The sequence below is a fragment of the Arvicanthis niloticus genome, chromosome 2 (genome assembly GCF_011762505.2).
Source record: "Arvicanthis niloticus isolate mArvNil1 chromosome 2, mArvNil1.pat.X, whole genome shotgun sequence".
Lineage (NCBI taxonomy): Eukaryota > Metazoa > Chordata > Mammalia > Rodentia > Muridae > Arvicanthis > Arvicanthis niloticus.
Genome location: NC_047659.1, coordinates 95,911,884 through 95,923,781, shown reverse-complemented (window position 1 = coordinate 95,923,781; position 11,898 = coordinate 95,911,884). Strand labels below are relative to the sequence as shown.

General features: G+C 40.7%; 2 long non-coding RNA genes across 2 annotated transcripts; both read left to right on the top strand.

Annotated features, from left to right (window-relative positions):
* Positions 1-632: 632 nt before the first annotated feature.
* On the top strand, positions 633-1,716 carry LOC143441188 (uncharacterized). Its single transcript, XR_013108417.1, has 3 exons — positions 633-744; positions 841-1,046; positions 1,615-1,716. It is a non-coding gene; the product is annotated as an uncharacterized LOC143441188 (long non-coding RNA).
* A 1,324-nt stretch (positions 1,717-3,040) lies between these two features.
* LOC143441187 (uncharacterized) lies at positions 3,041-8,499 on the top strand. The gene is made up of 3 exons (XR_013108416.1): positions 3,041-3,134; positions 5,139-5,240; positions 7,651-8,499. It is a non-coding gene; the product is annotated as an uncharacterized LOC143441187 (long non-coding RNA).
* Positions 8,500-11,898: the final 3,399 nt, after the last annotated feature.

Sequence of the window (11,898 nt, the reverse complement as noted above, 5' to 3'; positions counted from 1 at the left end):
CAGATGAGACAAACATCAAATCTATTAGCAATCATGATACTTCTAAATGAAGTGAATTCCTTAGTTAGAAGTTGAAGACTCTAGGCTGTGAATCTACCCATTTCTTACAAATGCTACATTCTACATGGTGATAAAAAGTTGAAAGTAAGGAACTGATTTAAAGATAGCATTGACTCAATACGAACTATGCCTAACATGAATCCTGTGTGGGTTAATCTTGGCTGTCAACCTGACTGGATCTGGTACACTGATAAGGATGCCTGTGAGAGATTTTATTGATGTGATGACATGAAGTATAAATGTGGATGATGGCAGGAAAATAAAGGAAGTCCAAAGGAGAAGGTTTTGGGTTTTTGTGGTTGTTTGTTTTGTTTTTTTTGGCTTTGTTTTGCTTTTTCCTCCTTGCTTCTGTCTCAGGACTTCTACTGTTGTGTAAAGCCACCAAGTCCACAGTCAACTTGGAGAGGAAGGGGTTTATTCTAGACTATACCTCTCAGGTCACACCCTATCACTGAGGGAAGTCAAGGCAGGCACTTGAGCAGGTCAGTAGCTTGGAGACAGAAACTTATGCAGAAGCCATGGACCAATGCTATTCACTGGCTTGTTTCCTATGGCTTGCTCGGCTTGCTACACAGGGATGGTGCCACCCACAGGAAGCAAGGCCTCCACTGATGAAGACAATACTCACAGACTTGCCTACAGACTAATCCTAAGGAGGCATGTTCTCAACTTTTCTCTCCTGAGGTATGTCTAAGTTTGTGTCAAGTTGGCAAAAGCAACCAGTACACCTTCACATCTTGATGGTGAGTTCATCTACCCTGTTTGCATGTTCAACTGCAGCGATGCTACCAGTAAGGCTGTTACATTCTTCTACTGGCATCAGAACCCAGCTTCTTTAGGCTTCTAACATGGATCACAGACCAGTTGCTCTCCAGAACCCTCCAGGCCTTCAGCACCAGGTCACTGAGGAATACACTTTACAGCTTCTGGACATCGGCCTATCCAGTGTAAAGACAGCCATTGTTGGACTACCAAAACAGTATTGGGTAAGTCAATCTAATAAATCTCTCTCCAAAATGTATTCATTCTATCACGTCTGTTCCTCCAGAGAACCCTGACACATACAAATGATTATCTCTGGTATCTCTCATTACAAAGAACGAACTCACTAAACAAGAACCCAGCTGAAGTGCTCTGAATCTATATATTCCTCAATGGGATGCTCCTAGCAAGGACATCATGTGGCAAGGATCCACTGGATCTAGTAGTGCCTAATGTGCTTGGTATGGTGGTGCACACCTGTACTCTCAGCGTTCAAGAGGCCGGGACGGGGATCTCAAGTTAAGAAGGCTACCTCAAAGACAAAGTCAACTTTTTCACGTACCCCTTTGAAGACGTAGATTGCCTAAGTTTGCATACTAATTTTGTTTTTAAGAAAAAATTTAACTGAATGAAACTGCTATGCATAAAGTACATTTTAAAGAATAAATATTGTTAAATTAGCAATAAAAGGGAATATTTACCAGGCTTAGATATAACAATTATTAATCTGTAATCTCCATACAACATCAATATTTACAAGAGAGGTTTGAAGAGATTGCTTGGTCCTTAAAGGTACCTGCTGCCAAACCCGATGACATGAGTTTTGTTCTTATGACCCACGTGGTCAAGAAAGAAAAGTTAACTTCAGTTGGCCTCTAACCACCATATGAACACTATGGCAGGTATGTCTCTGTGTTTCTGTCTAAGTAAGTAAATAAATATACATGAAAATTTACAAATGAAAATTTATAAGAGAAAGTAGCAAATACATAGTCATATTGGTTCGGTTTCAAATTTCCTCACACTGCTGTTGAATTCTTAGCTTTTCTCGGCATAGATACACATGTACACATGCACACATGCACACAGTTTCAGTATTCTCTGCTGGCTCTCACACATGGCGGTGTGTCCTTCAGCCTATTGCTTTCCTTGTGGACTTATCTCCTGCCCACTCATCCTTTCCCCTATGGCTTGGGCTGTGAGACTGAGCTGGTCTGAATTAGCCTCTCTTGAGTATAAAGCTTTCTTAGAGTGGGGAGTCCCTGAAATGGGGTAGTGCTCACTGAAACTCCCAGACTCCATCAGGTAAAGAAAGAGCTGCAGTTTCTTTCTGACTAAAACCAGGCAGATTTCAGGATCTGACCGATTTTCCAGTCCACTTGCATGGGCCTGCTTTCCATTTTGTTTTCCTGCAGGGAAGAATTATATTGTCACCCAAACCACAAATGGGAACAGATAACTTCTATAGCATGCTGTTGACCATGTGATGTTTTCAAGTCCACCCTTGCAGGGAGGCACCATCATTTTCAGGTGATCCAGCTGTTCGGAACCCTGTTCCCAAGACCCAGTGCAGTGTTCCACAGATCCGGGCCTTCCCTCTGCACATTGTGCCCGGTCTGTATTCACAGACCGTATCCTTCCCCTTTGCACACTATGCCAGCCCCTCTGGCTCTGGTGACACAGCTTCATATGCTTCCAACTCTTTCTTATTGTTTGTTTTGGCACTATGGGTTTTCCCCTCTTGTTTTGATTCCACATTGGTTTCTGGCACCTTGGGTGTTCTTTCCCTCGTGAAGGAGCGGTGCCTCTAAGCATGTTGTTGTGTGTTTACATTCTTTTCTAACTCTGCATTTAAAGGATCTTAATTTCTCTTTCTCTGCTGGCTTGTTCAGAAAGACACTCCCCCTGCAGTAAGTTGTTAGCAGCTTGCAGGCTATAGAGCAAGAAAGCCTAGGAAATGCAGCAAGCTGTAAATAATTCAGGTTGATGAGAACACAGGTTTGCCCAACAACAGACACCCTGATTTGTTATTTCTACAAATGACCTCTAAAACCGTGATGTTCTCTAGGAAATATAATTAGTGTTTAGTGAAACATACAAGAAATTCTTTATGGCCTCTGTACTGAAGAAAAACAATTTACAGGGCTTGGTAGAGGATAGATAAGCGCTGGGATGTGAGTGCTGGAATCTGAGATACTGATCAGTGTGGTTTTGTTCAAGAACAGGCTATGGCTCGTGGTTGTCCATCTGGATCTGCACTTGTTTGCTTCCACAGACTCTAGAGAACAATGCATCTGTACAGGGCAGAGAAGGTAGGCATGCGATGGGTTGGAATAATCACAGGCTCCTAGATGTTCTATCCAGTCAGCCATTGAGGAAATATCAGATCATATTACTTTCCTAGAGACATTGAAGAAAGGAAAATAAGCATTGAAAACAAAATGCTATGCTAGTACAATAGGTAGGAGCTGGACAGTTTGTGGGTGAGGAAGCAGTAGCCTTGGGGAAGGTGTGGGCGCTCTCTGCTCTTCTTGCCACTTCCCCTTACATATCTCAGACTTGTGAAGATGGTAATCATGGTTTTGAAAGGAAAAACTAGTTCTAGACAATTCCATGGTCTCTAGATTCGTTGGCTTTTGAAGCTGGTGCATGTTTGAGCCTCATGAGTCAGCTGTTTCCTGTTCTACCAGCTTTCAGGTTTTCCTCAGGTGACCTAGTAAAGTCCTGACTGTCCTCAGCCAATCCCACTAGAATTTTCCTTGTTAAAATCTGAGCCTGATGGCAGTCATGGGGGAGGGTGTCTGGTAAGAGTGTTCCAGCAAAGTGCTCCTCCTTCTTGAAAGGGATAAAAGAATCTTCAAGGTGAGACTATCCTGAGACAAAATTGGGCTACACAGTGAGCCCCTATTTCCAATGAACAAAACCCATAAATAAATAAATAAATAAATAAATAAATAAATAAAGGCCAACAATCCTGTTAACTGACTGGACACTGCTGTTTGTCTCTGATGCAGAGGTCATCTTGTGAGACTCTGGGACACCCTCTCAAGATGAGGCCAGTATGCTGATATTACACTTTGGGAAAGCTAGCTTTTTATGTTAACTTGACACAAGCTAGAGTCATTTGTCCAAGTTGGGAAAATGCTGTTAGATTGGCTTGTGGACAGGACTGTGGTGGTTTTATTAATTAGTGATTTGTTAGGGATGGCCTAGCCTATTGTGGGTCATGCCACCACTGGGATTTGGTCCTGGGTTCTATAAGAAATTAGGCTGAGTCAGCCATAAGGAGCAAGCTAGTAAGCAGCACTCCTCCATGCCTCTGTATCAGCTCCTGCCTTCTGGTTACTGCCTTGAGTTCTTGCCCTGACCACCTTTCATGATGGACAGTGATCAGGACATGTAATGTGAAATAAACCTTTTTCTTCCTCAAGTTGCTTTTAATTACAGTGATAGAAATTAACTGAGACACAGTGGAAAGAGGAAACCATCATCCTAATATCCTTGGTGGCTTTGTGGAGCTGCTTTGTTATATAGAATCCACAAGTTCTTATGTTTAAGCCAGATGAGTAGAGACATTTCTTACTTACAGTGCCAGGCTTCTTAACTGATACATAGAAAAGTTTGGTGGTTTTGGCTTACTCACCACCCCACTGACCATTGTGAGAAATAACTGATTATGGGCTTCCCAGATTGTGGTGGTGGTGGTAGTGGTAGAGGTGAGATGAGAAGACTGCATGGTCTGATACCAGGACTATTTATTTCTAAGGGTCTATCGGAGGTACAAAACTCTATTACTGATTTCAACGGAACCTTCCGACTGTGCTGGTGGTACACTGTAGCGGATGATCTGATGTTCTAGCTGGGGTGGTTTAATTAGTCATGGGGTACTTCAGAAGTACAAAGATGTTAGCTTTAGAAAATTTTCTCTCAAGAAATAAACATTGCTCAAGATGCTTGCCTCTGCAGGGAGGAAGGGAAAAATCAGAAAGTGTGTTTGGCACCTTAGCCCCATAGCAATATAGAAGTCTACAAGCTTGAGCTGTTTGTTTACAGACTTAAAAGGGCAGCATATTCTACCCCATTCCTAGGTGAACAGACCAGTTCTGAGCAGCGAACTGCCAAGTAAACAAGCCCAATCATTCATCTTGGTTTATTTGTTGGTTATTTTCTCTTCAAAACTGCTAGCTGTTGGTGCCCATACATATCAGGCTTCCAACTGTGAACCATCAGGGACAGTATGATACAGGTCTTTGGGGTTGTCTCAGTGCGGCAGGGAAGATAATCTGTGTGATACTGAAGGATTTCCTCTTTCCTAGGAACCCCAGGCTCTGACGGAGGGTGCCAAAGAAGAATGGATGCCCAGCTTTCCTACCTGCTTCCTTGATGCAACTAACCTAGTTACAAACACAGGAATTGAGGTTCACTGGGAATTGTATTTCTCATCTTTACTCCCATCCTCATCCTTATTCCAACTTTACTACACCACACTTTACAGGCATGCCTTCATTTAGAGGTGGGAGAGGAATAAAATCAAATTGGAAACTCTCATGGTACTGAAAAAAAAAAAAAGGAGGTCAAGAGAAGACTTAGTGTCTCATCAGCTATTATTTATCTCTTTCTCTGACTGGGCGGGTTCTGATGGGAAGGAAGCATTAAGGAATCTCCCTGTTTCCTGCTCTGTTTCTCTTTCCATCATCATCTGCCTTGGGCTTCTGTCTCAGTGAGCTGGAGTCCAGCAAAATACAGTGGATTTAGAATTCAAACAAGAAGATAATCACTGAGAAATCAGATTCAAATCTGAGTGACTAAAAATCACTTTTTTTTCTTTTTTTAGAGAAATAAAAGTGCAAAGAAGCCCTTTTCTTCTCACAAATAGACTTGGGGCTGTTCACCCCAGGCCCTGGGAATCCCACCCTGTGTGTGGAAATGGTCTGTGTTCATTTGGGTTGAAAGCCCTTCCTTTTTTTTTTTTTTTTTTTTTTTTTTTTTTTTTTTTTTTCGAGACAGGGTTTCTCTGTGTAGTCCTGGCTGTCCTGGAACTCACTCTGTAGACCAGGCTGGCCTCGAACTCAGAAATCTGCCTGCCTCTGCCTCCCAAGTGCTGGGATTAAAGGCGTGCGCCACCACGCCCAGCGAGAGCCCTTCCTATTGCTCAGAAGATATGGGCAGTTCCTCACTGATGTGGAAAAACTGATGCCTATCTTGTTAATTGTTAAAGCTCAAGATGCTACAGATGTGTCCTTGGTTAGGTCCCAAATGCCGTCTCCTACACCAAAGAAATGAGAAGTTACTTTTTATATAAATGGCCCAATGCAGGCAAAATTACAATGTACATCACATTGGCATTGTACAAAGTGACTTATTAACAAACAAACAAACAAACAAACAGAAAACCTCACAGAGATACATCAGTGCCTCAACTTGGAGCAATAAAGCTGTGCTAAGAGCACTTGCCATTAGCAGTCTGATTAGCAGTCATCTGATAGCAATTGATGGTAATCTCTATGTCCTCTTGATGGTTTTGTCCCATGCTATGGCCCATTAAAGAAGCATCTATACTGACGATGAAACATTTAGGAACCCACCCTGTGCTTCTCTGAGCTCCAAGCCAGATGACCAACATTCGTTTGCTATTCAGAGTTTCTTACCCTACATATTGAATCAGAGAAAATTTGCACCCAGTGTTTTCTTGCAGCTTTTCACAACGCCCTGCTCCTGTCAGCCCTTCCTGTACAGAGCACGGATGAGTAAGGCTGGCCGCCTTTGATAAATCTTGCCATTGAAGGAAATAGGAAGCCAGCTTTCTTATTGTGGTCTGAACGATGAGAAGTGTTAGTGGTTAGAAGATCAGCTTTCCTCTACTTCTCTGAAGTCTTCTAACGTATGCCTTTAGACTATTAATAATTAGAATCCTCATTCACTCCAAAGGCAATGCTGTTTTCTGCTTGTAGTGCTGTGGATTAAGAAATCTTAAAACACAGAAGCCAGTCAAATGGCAGACATTCTCATATTTCCAGACAACACGGCAAGAATTCTCAAGGCAGCTAGAGCAGGGAAAAGACTTCTACTGATACTATGAATGCATTGAGCTAATGTTTTTTTTTTTGTTTGTTTGTTTTGGTTTGGTTTTGGTTTTGTTTGTTTGTTTGTTTGTTTTTTGATCCAATCTCACTGCAAAGGAAGATTGTGGCCAGAGGAGGGAGTATATGGGGAGTCTGGATGACACCTCTTTGTTGTCTTTTATTCTTCCCCAGTGAGCTTTGCTATAACTGAGCCAATAAAAGGCACTTGGAATTTTCTAGAACAATCTTCTAGTATTCAGACAATACAGACTTCTCGGAGATCAAGTTTCTGCCTGTCTTTCAGGAAACTGCTTGAACCAGTAAGAAACATTCAATAAGAAAGAATGAGCCACTGTGATACAATAATACTCAGTCTGGCAAGACATGCCCAATAGTGCAATAATGGCACAGATATTTGGGGGGTAACCAACAGATGTCTAATTCAATTTAAGGCTCATTCAAGAGGAGGGAGCCCATATTGTAAGTTTGGCTAAGAATCCAAGGCTTGAGGGGTTTTAGAGGATAAGGGAGAATCTATCACCACCATTTTAAATTAATTGACATTTATTCAACTGCCTTCTAAATACTTATTCTTATAACCATAGATGAGTGTTACTCTCAACTTTGGTCAAAGAAACTCCCCTTTTGCAATACATGGTGGTTAATGTAGATATTCATTCATAACCAGTCAACATGCAGAGAATAAATGGCCATAGAGTGTTCATACCCAAATGAACCATTCACACCGCTCCTTTGGTCCTTAAAGCACAGGGAAGATCACTCAAGAGGGGATGAAAAGAATGTAAGAGCCAGGAGACCAGGAGGACTACTGTGATATATCTTCAGGATAGAACACAGATATTGTACCTACGAACTTGCTACAGCTGTGGCTACCTTCACAAGACCTACAAAAGACCACATCTGCCGACATGAAAGCAAAGATGAAGGATACGTTCATGAGGCCCCACTCTTAGTTGTGGAGCCACAGGTAGTTAATGGGTGCTTTGGGAAAAGTAGCCAGTTTTCTTCGGGGACATGGTCACTGATCCAAAAGACAAGAGGTGCTACATCCATGTGCGTATAGACAAAACTAACTGGACTCAGTGGGCTATATAGGCTGTGGACAAAACTCCTGGAAAAAAGTTGTGCTGTAGAAACTGATTGACTGATTAGAGTTTAGTGCTGTGGGAAGATTGGAATGTGGCATGTCCAGAGCCCAATTACCTTATCCTACACTAATTAGTTCTCTGGAACCACCATTCTTTGCCCACCTCTGTATCTGAACTAGTATCTTGCGACAATTAAAAACGTCTTGGAATCTATTAACTTAGCAGACTCAAGCTTCCACCAATCTAAAAGCCAAAGACGTCATCAGATAGCATCTTGTTCCTAAAGACAAGTTTCCCCATCTTCCTGTAACGTTCTCTCTGAGAGAACCACCAATGTATTTTAAACTTGCCTTGATTCATGACTTTCTTTGTTCTGTAAAATGATAAAAACTTTATGAAACTGCCTCCATGTTGGAGCATAGAAATTGTGATAACCTAAATCTCTGTTCCAGGGCCAATGGTCATCAAAAATAGTTCCAGAGCCGGGCGGTGGTGGCGAACGCCTTTAATCCCAGCACTTGGGAGGCAGAGGCAGGTGGATTTCTGAGTTCGAGGCCAGCCTGGTCTACAGAGTGAGTTCCAGGACAGCCAGGACTACACAGAGAAACCCTGTCTCGAAAAAAACCAAATAAATAAATAAATAAATAAATAAAATAAAATAAATAAAAAAATAAAAAAAATAAAAATAGTTCCAGAATAAACTATTTTTTGTTCCCTTTAAAATGAGAACTGCAATATTCAACAACAATATATATTACATATAATTACATGTATAATATATATTTATATTGTCACATGTAATATATGTATGTATGTATACATATGTATATATGGACATGACATGAAGTTGAAGGGGGAATATGGGTGGATGAATATGATAAAAATGTATTGTATTCATGTATGAAATTCACAAAGAATTTTCAAAGAGAAAGCATGGCTAAGGGAATAGATATTAGCAGTGTTCACTAAAACATTTGCATAGTGTGATTGTATTTGCGATCAACTTGTATTAAAAATACAAGCCACTGGGTACTCCTGTGAGGGGCTTTCTTTATCAGATTATCTGAAGCAGGAAGACCCACTCTAATCTGGAGGAACCTTTTGCTGGCTGCCCAGATAAAAGGACATGAAAGCTCTTTGACTGTGTGTCCTCACTCTTGCTAAGAAGTTCTCTTGCTAGGGAGTCACTGTAGCTTTCCTTCACTAATATTAGAACTGACTGCTTCAGGCTTCCATCAGAAACCAGTAGCTCTCCTGGAATTCTTCAGGCCCTCAGTGCCAGACTAGCATTGTTGAGACTTCCAGCCTCATGGTTTGACAACTACTAGATTCCCAGCCTTTCCAGAGTGAAGACAGCCACCATTGGACTACAGCCTGTAACCCAGTCTGCTAAATCATATACATATACACATACACATACATATACATGTGTGTGTATGTATGTATGTATGTATGTATGTTCTATTTGCTCCATCCTTTAAAGATTTTGACTTATATGCATAGCACCCAGCATGTATACAGCCCTGTGTTATTCTATCTTTCAAGTATCTTTCATTTCTCCTTCCATACTACTTCTGCTAAGCTTGTAATCTTTGGAATGCTGCAGGTCTGGATACTGTCTCATCTTGGGGTAGTTCTAGCTCTCTGGAACCTTACAAAAAGGATAATAAGAATGGCAATATCATCTTGACTCTGTCTACAGCGCTACTCTGTTGGAAAGAACTGATGCTTTGCAAGTAGAAGACACAATTTCTTCCTTCCCTGTTTTTTTCTTTCCTTGTTCTTCTTTTGTTTAATCATTTTTTTTCTTTTATAGTTTAGAAGGGCCATAGGTTTCACCTAAACTAAACTGTATGCTATGCTGGAAGGAGGTCTGTAGAATTCCAGGGGTCAGTAGCCATTGTCATGAAGTATGAGAGCCACTGCCCTGCGGATTGCTATTTCAGGGGAAGATTCCAATAATAAACATTTTGCTATAGAGATGATACATCTGTAGTCAGAACTTGCCTTTATGTTCGTGTAGGCAATGCCAACAGACAAAAACGTTGATAATGGGGTTCATTTTAATCCCTGTAATGTGTCCATTTCCTTGTAAGGAAAGTAAAATGTAGCTTGACATTGACATTAGTTTGAAAACTTTCTTAGATTCAAAGAATATGTTAAGTGTGTGAAACAATTCTTCTAATTGTCCATGTCTGATTTAGTTTTTACCATTCATCATTAAATACTGCATGAGTTCAGACACCCATCCCAAGAACGGGAGCCCCATTCTAAACATTCTGTGCATGTAAACCCAACTTAATTGTGTCAACAGTCTCACGTGGATCAATAATTTCAGTTTCTAGATAAGGAACTTTAGAAGAAAGCTTGAAATATCTCCCCTAGATGATAAAGCTGATACTTAGGCCAGGGGATTTCTGACTTCTCCTGGACAGTGTTATTTATTGATAGCACATTTGCTTATCCGACTGGTCCTGGTTTATTTGAGACCCCTATTTAGTCAGGTATATAGAGTAGTGTTACAGAGAGGCCCTAAGGCCCCTTTCTGTACTTCTTACATATCTTTCACTACTGGATGGAGTGAAGGTTCCAAGATCCCAGGGAAAGATGAAGACCACGCATCGTAAGACTTGGAGACTTTTTTTTTTTTTTAATTGATAAGGAGAGAGTATTTCAGCATTTTAATGATGGGAAGTCCGCAGTGTGTATCCTTATGTGACTTAAATCCACATGACTTGCATACTTTTAATTTTTCTTAATTGAAAGCCCTTTTCTCTTTAGCTGAGAATAAAGGCACAAGTTACATGATTTCTTCAGCACAATTCTGTACGATGCATTTTTAGAAACAGTATCTGCATGAACTGTATCTTTGGACTCTTTATCTGAAATTAGTTTAAATGTGATTAGTTCAAAAGCATTATTTACCTGTATAATTCTCAGAGGTAATTGTAGAACTAGTAAAAGAAAGAACACCCAAGGATGAGAGAGAACGCCTCCATTTGCATTTGTATGCTACAGGTCTCTCTGGCTGTGCAGTACAGTTTAGCTATTCTCTAAGGAGCCCAAATGGAATTATAAGAATCAAATATAGAAATCATTCACAAAACGTGTTCATTTAACAAGATTAGCTATCCTTGGAAGAGTGAATAAGTAGTGTACAAATGTGATGCTAAAATCATGATCCAGTACTTTAAACACTTGCATTTATTTAAATATGTTACTGAATGCAAATAACATACCAGAGGGGATAAGTAAGAGCCTTAGCAGTAATATCTATGTAAAACAAAGCACAGTCTCAAATCAAGTGCTGCAATCATTGTTTGCACACAGGTATGTATTATGAGTAAAGTGTTTAAAAAAATAGAGTAAAGAGGCTCTTGGTTAGGATGACTCCAGCACTTTTAGATGCTCTACAAGCAAGACATAAATGGTACTACAAAACCAGAGATGCAACCAGTTGGAAACCACCAGCTGACAGATACCTGGAAGCTTCCACTCTTGTCCATCAAACATATTTCTGTCTTGCACTCAGTCCATAAACACTGACTAGCCATGTTGGGGGCAGTTCTGCAAATCTCTGGGCCTGAGCAATGCTTGATTCATAAGTGGTCCTTGGCTCAAGTAAATTCTATTAAATTTATATTGTCTAAATGTTTTATTTTAACAGATGAAATTGCTTAATTCCCCCAGGTACAGCTAATACACCCCCCTCAAATAAAACAACTTCTAGTGAGTCGTCAGAAGTTAGATGAGGTAAATCAGTCCTCGTTCACTCAGTGACATTGTATAATCACCAGACACTAGCAGGCCCTAAGGTGATAACCACATAAACAGCAAACCAGACCCTTAAAGCTACTAGAGTGTTTTCCCTTCAGTTGTCACAAAGGATGCTGGGGTCCCAGGCT